General features: G+C 39.5%; 1 pseudogene; it reads right to left on the minus strand.

The window, feature by feature from the left end:
• Nucleotides 1-1,103: 1,103 nt before the first annotated feature.
• LOC127690687 (ubiquitin-conjugating enzyme E2 N-like) overlaps nt 1,104-15,122 on the minus strand; it is a 34,656-nt pseudogene continuing 20,637 nt past the window's right edge.

Raw genomic sequence — 15,122 nt, forward strand, 5'->3', positions numbered from 1 at the left:
GTTATTGGATACTTAAGATCTCCTTGAATGAGCAGAAATTCCCCAATAAAAACAAGAACTTACCTATGTACTTCTTAACCATTAGGCCCTGATGCATAAATAAAGTCAGATGTGTACCATACAGAGAAGTTATTTAAATAAAGAGGCCTACTTAGCTGAATTTGTTTTCACACTGGAAGAAAGAATAGACGTTTCATTAAAATAAGACTCACCAAGGACCTGTGCCAACAAAGCCTTGTGGTGTAACATACAGTGGGCAGCTACTTTCACAAGTGTCTTGGGCAATTGACAGAGGCTTGGCCCTTCAGGTATGCATGCAGGATTCATGATGTCTCTGGAAAGGTCAAGGAATAGTATCGCAACTCTGGATTATTTTTTGTAATATTAACAGAATTTGCAGTTGAAAATGCTTTATTTTTTTAGAATAACAAAAAACATTTTACTAAAACCTAAGACTTAACAAGTCTCTAGACAAACTATACAAAATGGTGACAGTCTTTCCTCTTCTCCCTCCTTTTCCTCCTACTCTTTTTCTATCTTTTAAAGGCAGGGGATGTAGAGAATCTACACTTGACCATGAAGTCACAGTGTTATTAGTGATGGTTGTGATTTTTATTTAATATTCCCATTTCTGTTCAGACATTCAAGCCTGACCATCTATAGCATCTAAATTTGGACTTGGATAGAGAGCATATTCTAAAAATCTGATTGCTTTTTTTTTTCTACTGCAGTTAGATCCCATAAACAGGGGGAGGAAGAAGGATACCATAAAGTTAAAATAAAACTAGTTTCCCCATTAAAAAAAAACCCATACCTCTGGCATCTAACCCTGACCACTACCTTCATCCACAGGGCCTTGTAATTAGACCACAATGGGGAAGTGAGTTGAAGCAGAGAGTCACTGCTTTTCACTATCTTCCAACAACCCAGATGGTCCTTCCACTCTCTGCTCGTGCCTTACAACAGCAAACCAGGACAAGACAGAGATTTGCTACTGTGTGTGCATTCACAAAAGATGATGATGCCTGGGGTTTTAATATAAACAACAAAAGGAAGAAGTTTTGTTAGAACAGAAGTGATGCACACTTGGTGATCTGATCAACTTAAATATTATTTATGCCATACAGTCTAGTCCATGCTCTCGTTGTTCCTGTGGCTTGGGCTTCATTGGTCTTCCACAGCTCGGCCACATCGTTTACTGACAGATCATCTAGATTAGGAACTCTTAACAAAGCCTGAATTGATAGCTGAACTTTGCGGATCTGCAGTGCTGGGGCCCACTTTTCTTTCAAACATACCTGAATATTCTTCCAAACTTGTCTACATTAAGATGATAAGTGTTCTTCATAAACCATACTTTAGGTGCTTTTGTTGGGCATTCTTCTAGAAGCAACAGTACAAGTTTAAATATCTCTCTCTCCAAGGGGGAATCCTGGGGCCAGCAATGACCATGTGAAAATCATGGGTGTTGTTTTCATCTGGTTCTGCTTTCATGCCAGGAACTGATTCTTGCGTTTCCTTGATGATTCTGGGGACAGCTTGGCCATCCTGTCAGATCACAAATTCAGCCTCTGCTCAACTTACACACAGTCATTGATGAGGTTACTTTAATGAGATTTTTTCTAAAAACTAGACTCTTGATAATATTGATAATCATCCAATGTAGGAGCATCTGAAGCTGATAGGGCAGTAGAGATGCCACATTTACTTAACTGTAACTTGCTTCTTCTACTGAATTGATCTATAAGCACCGTTCCTGAAGTGCCAGCTCCAGGGACAGACATAGTAACATGCTTGCTAAGCTAGTGGAGGTATACAGACAAGCTTTCACTGAAATCTTTCAGAATTGCCGATAAACAGAATGTTTCTTTAAAGGTGTACAAGCATCACTTTAGTGATACAGATGACCTTAGTGGTTGTGCTTAATTTATTCTGCAAATATATATAAAAAGTATAAAAGAAGGCCCATGGTTGGGGAGCTTAGCTTTAGCCTGCTTTGGCCAAGAACTGGAGGGCAAATGTGGGAACAGGGTTTGTAAAAGCTAGAATGTAAGCACAATGCTTTAACCTTTGAGGCTGTATGGAGGTTTGGATGTTTTTGACTCTTGAGTAAGACAAGATCGGTGACATTTATGGTGTGCTATTTAGGCTCTGAACTATGCCCAGCAATTCTAAGGTTCCCTTTCTTTTATTGGTAGTTAAGGATCAGATTTGAGAAGTCTCTGACAGAAAGATCTGGTGGAAGTTTGTTAGGGCACCCCTTAATGTCATGATTCCTTGAATAGATCTTTGTGGTTCAGATCATACACACAGTGTGTTCCTGTGTGAAGGAAGAGTTCGTGGGAGTTTCAACTGTCCATATATTTTGGAATTCTGGTGTGTTTGTTTTACCTTTTCTTGCTATGATGACTTTGTCTTGAAGTAAAACTTCACCTGGATGTAGCATATAGAGTTTGCAAACCCTAAATATTCAAACTAGGTATGCACGAGTAAAAGATGTCATGTTTGAAGAAGGTAAAGATCACCATGCAAGTTCTTGTAAAGCACACGGATGAGGATTATTGCCTGATCAGAGACAATAATGCACAGGGGCAAATGGCGCTTGGCTAGAACTGTTACAGAAACTTAGACAAGCACTAGGCTAGAAAAATTAAAAGTAACACCATCTTTTCATATGTCTCGTAAAAATATAAATTGATAAGCCACACTGAAATTCAGCTTGCAGAGTCAACAATAAAGCCCAAACTACTATAGGACCTACCTCTTCAGCTCCCCAGTGTGACTCTGAAGGTCTGAAGGTCAACATAGCACAGAAATAACTGCAAATTGGTGTTTACTGCTGTAAAAAGCCAATATATGTAGCCCAGTCTAGATGTCCATTACATTGGCAGGAGACCAGACAAAGAAAATGTGACATATGAACACCATGTGGAGTTTTATTCAGCCAAAAAGGAAAAAGGAAATGATTTTATTTAAAAAAAAAACCACGATGAAATTAGAAATTATCATGTTAAATTCATTTAAGCTTGGAGATACAAATATGTTTTCTATTATAAATGATATTTAAGTTTAAGTGTGTGTGTGTGTGTGTGTGTGTGTGTGTGTGTACATGGAACATGGAAGAGGAGAGAAAGATAAGAGCTCCCTAAAGAAGAATAGAGAGAGTAAATGGGTATAAATGCAGTGTATTATATTTTCTGTCATGTGGAGTCTGGATAAATAATGTGTTATAAACAGGAGGGGAGGGGGAAAGGGAGATGAAAATAAAGAAGACCACTAGGGCCTGGTGGCAGGAAATGGAGCGGGGAGGGCAAAGTAGAGAGATGGGTATGAGCAAAGCACAATACTTTATGTAACTGGTATCTTAGTCTAATTAAATTCATCTACCCCTTATGGGCCAAGATTCCTGCTCTGAAGTATGCAATCCCAGAACTCATATTCCCATCAGTATTTACTGCAGCAGTGTTTATGGGTATTAAAAATGATGAAGATGCTTACCACTGAGGGAGCAGTTAGTAAGATGTGGCAAGTGAATAAAGTTGAAAAATACCACAACAGTCAGCAGATCTTAAAAGTAATGAGTCCATATAAAACTAAAGAGCATACTATATAAAGCAGGATGCCATTTGTATGAGATGGAAATTTAAAAAAATACCTATCTAGAAGACAGCAGTAAACATTTTATAAGAACAAATACGAGTAAAACCAACTCGTCACTTTAACAAGATTGCAAGTGGGAACAAGGTATAGAAAGATATGGGAGAAGTTGAGTGAATATGCAGATGGAGAATGGATGAATGGGGAACTCAAAATAAAGCCAGAGAACAGCAAGCTAGTGTCCTACCATCCTACGTGGATAACATACCACAAATGGAAGACAATTGGCCTTCTTGACAAAGAGTGCATTTCACCCTCCAACATACAACCACAAATATAGATTTCAAAGAAATAGCTAATCTTGCTTTTGACACAGGATCAGGGCATAATTTAAAATAGGCCACAGTTTGTGAAAACCCATGCCAAATCTTCTCAGGGATATTTTGGAAGTCAGGTGTTGGTCCTTAGTCATGAGGTGATTCTGGAGGACATTGAGCCTGTTTGGTTTCCTTCTCCAGAAAATTAGAAGAAAGCTATCCTTATATTGTACTTGAAACTGTCCTCTATGGAAAGAAGCTGCAGATGTGGCCTCTTGTAGTTAAGACCCATTAGTTTTCTGTTTGCTGATTCTATATTCCAGGTGCCATTCTGTCCTTAAAGGCCATTTTATACACTGGTCACTTATCTCTTTCCCAACCCACTCTCGCATTTGTGGATAGAAGAAAGGGAAGCTATGGAAGAGAGGTTCCTATGGCTGCTATGCTCAGTGCTGTGGAAATTGTGCTCTTTCTTCCACATGCTTCCCCTGGAGCCACGCAGATCATTTCATTTGTGCAGTAAGAGCAGAGTGGGAATTGCCAGATCATTGCATTCTGGTTGTCTCTTTCCTTGTACATTTTGTCACCAGCAGCAAGCAGAAATTATATCATGCTTTCAATATATTACATAGACCAAAGGGTTTTTTCCCTTCTACTTTTAATTAACATGTTATTATTCCATGTCTTCTGGCCTCCATTATTTCTGAAAGGAACTTAGCTGTGAGTCTTTATGGGTTCCATTTTATGTGTCTTTCTTTTTCCTTCTTGAAGTATTTTCTTTCACTATTTTCTGTTATGTTTAGCCATGGATGTACAGATTTAGGTTTTTTTCTAGATATTTCATATTTTGAGCATTTTATAGCCATTTCTCTTATTTTTTCATACAGTGTATGCTGATAAACACACTGAAAGGTATCTGTTTCTAAGGCTTTTCACTTTTCTTCATTTTTCTCTTTGCCCTTTGAATCGTATACTTTTGATTTTGCTGGTTGTTTCTGTTGCCATTTCAAATCTATTATTGAGTCCCTCTAATAAATTTTTATTTTTATGATTATTGCCCATTGAGTTAGATGTTTTCATTTTGTTCTTTCTCATAAATTTCCTCTTTTTATTGACACCATTCACTTAAATGCATTTTCCACAGCTATAAATGAATACCAGAATTTAGATAAATTTATAGAAAAAAAAAGAGGGTTGATTTAGCTTTTTGCTATAAAAGTCCAGGAGCATAACACTGGCATCGGGTGATGGCCTTCCTGCTGGGCTATCAGACATGGCAGAGGTAGAACAAGCTTACTGACTTGGGCCTGTCGTCTTCCATTTATTAAGACCCCAATGCTATCAGGGCCCCATACCAGGGATCACCAAATTATCTTTCCAGTATTGAACCTGCAAATACCATTAACATTGGACTTCAGGAATTCAGTTTTATCATAGGGCTTGCAAGGAACAATTACCTGGATCATAACATCACGTGCCCTATGAAGCAAAGCAGTTATTTCTTTAAATATGGCTTCCCTCAGTCCCTTAAACACACCGGTTGTCTGGCTGGAAGTAACCCTGACATCCACACTTCTCAGGTTTCAGTCTCCTTGCTATCTATCTCTGTCCACAGTTCTGAGACGATAACACATACTTGGTCCTTTATTACAGTTGTTCTTAACCTTTGGTTCGTGACCCCTTTACAGGTTGCATATTTACATTACAACACATAACATTAGCAAAATTATAGTTATGAAGTAGCGCAAATAAATGATTTTATAGCTGGAGGTCACCGCAACCTGAGGAACTACTGTATGTAAGGATCAGAGTGTCCAGAAGGTTGAGGACCACTGCCTTATTGTGTTGTACTTATGGTGTGATTTAACCTGCCACTCTCTGGAGCTTGTCATTGTTGTTTTCTTTCTTATTTGTTTGGAGCTGTGTCTAATCCATGTTAGAGACTCTGTTTCTTCCCACAGTGTGAAGACTTTGATATGTTTACTGGGAAAGCCAAGTCTTGGCTTTGAATAGGTCTTTGTGAGAAAAGCAGTTTTAGCAATGGCTCCATTTGACTCTTATCTCTCTTCTCCTAGTCTACTTGTCCAATTGTCTCCTTTTATCAAGAATCAACCCTGTACCTGGGCCAAAACAGGCAGGCTTTTCTACTTGTTCAAAAAACAAAAACAAACAAACAAACAAACAAACAAAAACACCACCCACCCACCCCCGGGCGATCATTGTGCAACAATCTGGACCAAATACATTTGGCAAAGATAGATTTCTTGCTTTCGATAGGCCTTGCCTGGTTAGAGCAGGGTAAACCTTGGTGGGGAAAGGCAGCGAGGGAGCTCTGGCAGCCTGTCCTCCCAGCCTCAGGAGGAGGATTCATTAAGCTGAGCTTGGGAGGGGAAGATGGGAACAGGCTAGAACACAAGCAGGCTCTGGCTTTTACTAAATTCCAGCCAATTGTTCTAAAAAAAGTTGTCTTCCTTCATTGTTTATTTTTCAAAACAACTTCAAGATAACTTTTATACATCTATTTAAAACCAATTTACTTAAGATAATCTGTAGTTGTGAGTGAGGGTGAGGAGGTACATTCCTTGAGTTCTTCAGAATGTCACCTTTGGGTGTTTTGTCCCTTCCTTTCCCCCAGTCTGACTACATTTCAGCACGGAAAGTTTTGTGTTTGTTTTTATTGACCTACGTGTAATCTCGCTGCTTCTCTCTCCAGCCATGCCCCTGCACTGCTGAGCCCATCAAAGGCCTTCCTCGCTCCTCCAACAGTGTTCTCAATTTTGTGAATTTCCTCTTGTTTTTTTTTTTTTTTGCTCGTTCTTAGAGTTTCCATCTCTGATTGCATTACTCATTTGTTCTCGCATGCTATCCACTCCTTTTTTTCCATTAAGGCCTTTAACATATTAATCATAGTTATTTTTACAGTCCCGACTGATAATTTCAAAATCTCAGCCGCATCTGAGTATGGTTCTGTTGGTTACTTCGCCTCCTTGGACTGGAGTTTTGCTGCCTTTGTAGCATGCTTTGGAGTTCGTGGTTGAAAGTTTTACATTAAGTATTAAAAAGTTGAAACTGGGCTAAATGGGTCTTCAGTGTAGACGCTATGTTAATTTGGATAGAGATTGTGTTGTGGTTAAGGTTTGTTGTGGCCCCACAGCCCAGTCTCACCGTTTCCCCATCTCATTGTCTTGTCTTCTTTGTTGACTTAAATCTAGACTTAAATCTAGCACTGACCTGGAAATAGCTATGTAGACCAGGCTAGACTTGGATTTACAGACCTCTGCCTATGTAATGCTGGGCATGTGCTGCTGCATGTGACTTGGGGAAATCATTCTTTAACCCTGTTAAAGTATGGGTATCAGTATGGGAAGATTCCAGATATTCTGCTCTGGCATCGACATGCCTGTAAAGGAACATGCAAACTCACATACTCTTACAAATTACATACATGCCTATCTTCAATAACACACTGATTTCATTCTTTGGTAGGCCTGTGTTTCTGGTCTATGATCTTCATGGTTAAACATCCGTTAGCTGTCCTTGTCCTCTTCAGTGAAATGAAATCAGCAGTGATGGACAAGAGAAATGCACTTCTGTAGTAGGGATAACATTCTGGAGAAGGCTTGTTTCCCCCTACAGAATAGAACAAATTTTGTGGAGAATATTTTGAGCATTATTAATAATATGTAGCCTTTCTCTTTCTTTTTGATATGTATGCATATGCCTGTCATGTGTGTGTATGTGCCTCTGCATGTGTTCATGTGTGTTCATCCATGTGGAAACCAGAGTCTGATGCCATCAGGCCACTTCCTGTACCACTCTCCCCTTTATTTTTTGAGATCGAGTTTTTCACTGAAGCTCACTAATTTGTAGGAAGCCTCAGGAATCCATCTGTGTCTTAGTTCTCTGGTGGTGGAATTATAAGAGCACACCATACTTATTTTTTATGTAGGTTACAGGGATCAAAATTCCAGTGCTCATGCGTGTGTGGCACACACTTTACCAATTGAGCATCTGTCTAGCTCCTAACCTTGCTCTTTCTTTACAAACATCAGGAAAAAAGCTTCCTTAGCTCTTTACTGTCAGAACAATGTGAGTTGCTAAGAAGTAAAGCCCAGGGAAGAGTTACAGGATGACTGACAAGAGGATTTCTTTTCTCACTGCAGTGCTTCCCAACCTTCCTAACACTGCGACCCTTTAATACAGTTCCTCACACTGTGGTGACCCGCAGCCATAAAATTATATTCATTGCTATATTTTATAACCATAATTTTGCTACTGTTAAGCATAATAAAAATATCTATTTTTTCCTATAATCTTGGGCAACCCCTGTGAAAGAGCCATTGGATACCCCCCAAAGGGGTCATGACCCACAGGTTGAGAACCACTTTCTTACAGTCTGTGCAGGTCAGATAGGTAGTGATTTTCTTGGCAACCTCAATATATTAGTCAGCATCTCATCAGTATCATGCACTACCCAAAGCAATTGACTCCTAAAAAGAAAAGATTTACTTTAGCTCACAGTTTTGAGGTTCTGGTCCACGATGGAAGGGTCCCATTGATTTTGACATCAGCAGGGCAGCATGTGCTCATCAAGATAGAACAAAAGTGTTGGACTCAACAGCTAAGAAGAAAAGCCAGAGAAGAGCAAATTACCAGAATACTCCCCTTGAGGGCATACCTCCAAGGATTCGACTGCCAGTCTAGACTTCAGTTCCTAAAGAATACCACCTCAACATTTCACAAGCAATGAGACTTCAGTTTCTAACCTCTGAGAGACACTTGCAGAAAGCACAGCCTTCATTTTTCTGTTGTCTGAGAAAAACTGTCAGGTTTCAGACAAGGCTTTTCTTATTGTAAAGATAAAATGTTGACTTTACGTCAGAGGATCTGGAAGACATGTCTTGATGTGTAGACCGTGGTGATGTGGCTCTGTATTCCCTAATGTCTAGGGTAAATGGGAAGATGTGTCTCGATATGCGGACTGTGGTGTTGTGACTCTGTATTCTCCTAAGTCTAGGTGAATAACTCATTCTCTTTACAGACGTTTCCTTTCTGTTTTATTCTTTTGTTTGGAGGTGGGTGACAGTGTTATTTATGCTACCACTTAGCTTTGTTGCAAAATAGTTTGAAGAATTTTTCTTCCAAGGTATGTTTGACACAATGTTTCCCGGGCCTTTTCAACAGTTTCTCCATCTGTAAGTAAGGTAACTTTTATTTCAAAGGGAGAGTTACATACGCATGTAATCAGTTATATGTACTACATATAAACATGATATTGCTTCATAAAAAGAAGTTCCTAATGAATATTAATTGCTATTAATTCTACAGAAGTGTGTGTGTATGTGTGTGTGTGTGTGTGTGTGTGTGTGTATGTGTTTCTTTCTTAGTGTGAAAGCATAGAACGTTTGTAAGAATCCTTACTTCTTTAGCATTTAGAGTCCAGAAGATTGGCAGCTGACATAAGTCATGGGAACTTTCAAGTCATGAGTCCAGGCTATAGAAATGAGTTTTCTAAGGAACACACCACGCCTTTGTCCCTGACAATATGGGCTGAAGTCCAAAGTTTTGTTTTATTCTGTTGGAATTATTTTTGTGTTTGAAGAATTATCTTCATGGATAGTTTATAGATTCTGGAAAACTCCCCATAAAAATAACACTTTGATCCACAAGTGTTTTGTTTTTCCTTTTAGAAACAAAACAAAGAAAAAAAGATCATTAGCATAAAAAATAAAAAAAATCCTGACACAGAACTGCAAATTAACAATTTTGAGGTGCTTTGAGGACCCGTCAATTGCTACGATTAAAGACAAGTATATCACTACGACTGGAAACTATATCCAGGTCCCCAAGGAGCAATAAAGATGTCCTATGAGAACGATTGTGGAGTTCAGGGCTCTGAGTTGACTGGTTTCATGTTGGCATCTTTGTCCATTCCAGGACTGCCTAAAATCAAACATGAGGTTGAAGGGTTTGTCTTCATCCAGGCCTGTTCTTTAGTGCTTAACTCATTGGTTCCATCCAATCTTTAGCTCTGTAGCTGTTAGCCTGATAACAAGATTCCAAAAGTGCTGATAGGCACATGGGGAACTGTGAAAGGTTGGTATTATATCAATAAAGTATATTTTTGACTAATATCCAGAGTAAATAGAACGATGCTGTGGTTAATATTTATTATCAAACTGGTTGTATTATGAGCCCATTTAGCACACTAATAAAGTGCACCTCTGAGGATGTCTGGGAGAGCATTTCCAGAGACAAGAGCATAAGGACTCTGACCTAATCAATAGTTTCATGCCATGGTACTTTCAGATTTAAATAGAGCATTGGCATTTAGAGAACTGCAGCAAATGGAGTCTCACTGAAGAAAGTAGATGGCTGTGGGTGTGCCCTAGAAAAGAAGATAATGACCCTGACCTCCATAGACATCCACTGCAGGAAGAATTGTCTTACCTTGTGGCCATAGGAATGAAGGGAATGAACTGTGGGCACTAAAACGATGAGTGTGTTTAAACTCTCTCTAATTTTTTTTAAAAAAACTGTATTTGGTCATAGCAGTGAAAAATCTGGCTAAGACAAGAAGCTATCCAGTCCATGAATATGATTGACTGGAATCTTGTGTTTAGAGCAGTGGATCTCAACAGTTCATGACCCTGTTGGCAAACCTCTATCTCCAAAAATATTTATATCACAATTCATAACAGTAGCAAAATTACAGTTTTGAAGTAGCAAGAAAATAGTCTTATGGTTGGTGGGGGAGTTTCCCCACAACAGGAGGAACTATATGAAAGGGTCACAGCATTGTGAAGGTTGAGAGCCTTTGGCCTGTAAAATGTGAAGGAAAAATGAAAACAATCACTTTCTCACAGCAGTAGGAATCTGGTTGCAGAAGGCTCTGGAGTTCAGGGCTAGCCTCGGCTGTATGAGGAATAGGGGGCCATCCTACCTTGAAAGAACAGCAGCAGCAGATATTTCTGTATCTAGATTCTTGATCATTCTGGAAGAACTTCTATCCTCTTCCTCTTCTGGCCTGTGAAACTAAAGCCTCAAGACTGGGGGAAGCCATTGTAGAAGTGTAGAAGGAAAACGGCTCCTGGATAATTTTCTGGTAGAGTGCAAATTTATGAAACACTGGTTGGAGAAAATCCCCAGGATTTTGAATATCACAAAATAACTGTTATTAGGTGAATTCTGTAGGGGTTAAGGCTGTTGCTAAAGCTATCATTACATTTACATACAGATGGCAGAGAAAGAAATCACAGATCACAGAAATAATCTATTCTGAATAGTGACCTCATGCCAAGACTGAAGCTACAAGCTTATGGACCTCAATTTAATAGCTTTTATATTTATTGTCCTTTCTCTACCTTTCAGTCTCAGCTAGCTAAAAATAAAACAAGTGTTTAAATATATGAAACTACCACTGAGTTACTTGATACATAGTAATTCCACTCAATCATAGCATCTCTGAATTTATTTCTGAATTTCAGGGCAGTAAGTAATTCTTTTGGGCACTTGGTAATAATAATCATCTCAATATATTCTCTAGTTGATGACTTAAAGAGCTACTGCTGAAAAGGGAGGGCATATATAGACATTAAGCAGTTATTGAAAACATAAAATGTTATCCGCAACTCTGTACAGATTTGGCATTTTGGGGGTCTCCAGAGATTGCCTCTTCATCTGGATTCAGATGATAGTCAGATGGGCCTGTGAATCTTTTTAGTTCCATCTATGGCCTCCATCCATGCCAATGAGATGAGTTGGACAGTTAAAAGTATCTGACTAAGGGAAAGGACTTGGGGCCAAAGTAAACTGTCAAAATGAAGCTAAATTTAACTTTGCAACAAAGCAGATGTAAACCTCACTGGGGTTCTCCCTGGCAGCTAAGAACAGAACAAAATCTCTGTACCCCCAGCAGCATTAGAAAAGGTGGAAGACAGGGTGAGGTCTGTGACCTGTTTCCTCTCAGCTAAGGGCTGACACCAGTTCCAGTAAATGCTGACTGTGCCTTCAAGAAAACTGACTTGTTTAACATTGGTGCAAAAAGTGTTCCCAAGCAAAACCTTTCCGATCTGCGACGTGAAAGCATACAGCTGCGTGTGAATCAAAGAACATGTCAGTCTGTGTCAACCACGCTGTCACCTCAAATGCTCCAGGGAACCTCAGAACACTGCCAGGGGCAGACAGAGGAATTCTCTTTCCCAACTCTTTTTTTTCCCTGCATAGTGAAATATCTGCATAAAGTGACTCAACCGAAAGGGAGCTGATTGTCTGTTGTTATGAAATCTTAACATTCTTCCACAGTGGGAGAACAAAGGAAAATAAAGTGAAAAGAAGGGACATTTTAAAATTTTATAAACAAACAAAAAATAGGTTATTGTTTTGTTTTGTTCTGTTTCTGAAAACATTTGCCTTAAGTGGATAAGATTCTGCAACTGTTAGAAACTACAGTTTTGTGGTGATATTAGGTTTGGGGTGTGTGTGCATTTTAAGAAATGACCCTTGGTTGGTGCTTGATTTCTCTTGTTTAATGTTTGTAAAAAATAATTGCACAAAATAGCTTTAAAAAAATATTTCCACATGTCTCTGCCAAGAATCTCCGAGCAACTTTTCCCACTGTTGTTATAAAGGTCTTTCTTTGGGGCTGACAAACTTCCTCAGTTGCCTAATGGCAGAACTATGTGTCCAGACACACATAAGACTTTTGAGATGCATTGGCTTATATGACTTTGACATTGACCCAAAAATAAAGAATGTAGTACATTGCTAATATATAATTACTGTCCTATAAAAGATGACTATATAATATAGGGATAGTTTCACACAGAAATTTCATCATAGAGAATGCTCTAATATGAACCTGGGGCCAAAGATATTTATATATATATATCTTTATACACACACACACACACACACACACACATGTGTACAGTATTAATTTAAGCTTTGATAATATATATGGTAATCATCTTTGGGTTATGAATAAGAAATGCAAATATTTTATATTCTGTTAAAAGTAAATACCATTTCCATCCAGTTCTCTGAACATTGGAGGCTTTGCCCCACCCGTCCCCCAGAACTGCTGATACTCTTATTGACTTTGGGCTTTGAGCTAAAGGGCAGTTGCTCTGGCCTATCAACTAAGGAATCAACCTCAGTTGGGACAACCAGAAACCCGGAGGAAAGGCACGCCTGTTCTCCAAGGGAAAACCAGATGGCAAATGGCATGATGGGCCTTCTCCATGGCTATTGTCTGTCCTGTCCCCTGTGTGCATTATTCAGATATAGGCGGTCACCAACTTGTAAGTTCACCAAGTTCATTTATCAAGAACTCAGAACATAACGTCCCATGAAGTCAGTGTTGTGCTGGTGGTTACCAAGGCTGATGATGCCTTTTTCTTCTGCCTCGGCCCCTCCCTTTTTCTGGTGCTGACCATGCCCACTTCTCTGCCTCCCATCCTGTGTTTCCCATGGCTTGCCTCTGTATGCCTGACCTCAGCCGTTTCACTGGTGACTGGGCAAAGAAATGGACTCAGTTCAAGTTGGGGTGATTATGACAGCTCTTCCTTGGTGACAGTGTTTTATTAAGTACTGAGCAGGTAGATGAAGCTATGAGGACTTGGAGCTCGTGGGGGAGTGGTGAGATGATGGGGGGCACACCCACATTCTCCAGTATGAAGCTGTGAGGTTGTGAACCCTTTGCTGTCGGAAGTTGTCTGTGTGAAGACCCTGGCTTATCATAAGGAAGAATAAAACCGATAGGCCAAGAGCAACAGAGATAAGGGAGGAAGGACAGGGAGTGTCCTACAGTGGACCCAGGGTTCTCATGCCTGAGGACCGCGCGCGCAATCTTAAATCCTGTTTTTCAATGTTCATTCTTTTAACTCTTTAATCACAGAAACCCCACAATGACTCAAAACCAAACCAAACTTTCTCTCCCCCCCTCTCTCTTTTTCTAAAGTGTATTTTTATGGTATGAAACAGAAAAGTATGAACGAGTGCAAGTTCTCATGCTAGAATTACTTGTTCAGCTTGGAGTGATTTCATAGGCTAACAGGGAGAAGCCCACCCTCTGCACAGTGTAAGAAAGGTCTTGTGCTTGACAACATCAACATCAGAGGTGATTAAAATGATGCTCAGGTGGACTCAGCTCTCTCTTTTGCTCTAACTGTAATGTTAACCATTTTCTGAGATAGCACTCTCCAGACCTGTGGCACGCCTCTCCATTGGGAATCTCAGCCCAAGTAAAGGGCCCACAAAGACCTTCCATGGCCTCTGGCAGACTGCTCACAGCGCAGCATGCGAGAAGGGCATGTGGAATTGTGCAAATGACTGAAGTGGCCGCAGCTGTCATCATCTGCTGAGGTTGCTCAGGGAAGACTCACTCATTCATACTTTTCTGTTTCTTCACGTCTGAGTCATCTCAATGCTGGACATATGTTTTTAAAAATATTGCTCAAAATGAACAATTACTTTGTGGTAAGGGTTGTGGTGTCTAACAGACTCTTATTAGATTTGTACATCTTGGTAATTTCTTTAAGATGGTGCATTCTCCAGGGTCCTAAGACATTTACCACCTTCTAAAAAAACTCATGATAATTTTAACAATAGGCCATTATGTTGTACATGTAGTATGCGTGTGTATATTCCTTCCTTCTTTGAACCATGCTCCTTGTTCCTTAGTTTAACTGCAGAGAAAATAATAAAGCTTTATCAGAGTTCTTATTCTTTATGCGTGGGATGCTTTATTTCTTTGATAGATATACTTATTTATTTAGAAAGACCTCTGAGGATCTAACTCTGGTCGTCCGGCAGCAAGTGCATGTAATTACAAAACCACCCTGATGACTCTGAAATGGATAATTAGACATAAGATCTCTGATTACGCAGTAAAGCTCACTTTAAAAAGGATAAAATTTTAAAAGACAATAGAAAAGACCTCTAAAGTGTTTGTGTTTGTGTGTGTGTGAGTGTGTGTGTGTGTTTGATGCTTAGTGACTCTGGTCACTCAGAAGTTAGCAGACTCACAATAAATTCTCAGCTTGGTGGAGAGTTTGGCACAGCTACAGTTTTACTCTATGTTGAGTGCACAGCATCTCACTCTGACTTACCTGCAATGATTGATGAGGTGCAATTCATTATGACAAGACTGTGATAATGGAAAAAAGGTGAATACAGTGACAGGAGGTGGTGCTTGGAAGGCGAGTG

Source organism: Apodemus sylvaticus, chromosome 8 (genome assembly GCF_947179515.1).
Source record: "Apodemus sylvaticus chromosome 8, mApoSyl1.1, whole genome shotgun sequence".
Taxonomy (NCBI): domain Eukaryota; kingdom Metazoa; phylum Chordata; class Mammalia; order Rodentia; family Muridae; genus Apodemus; species Apodemus sylvaticus.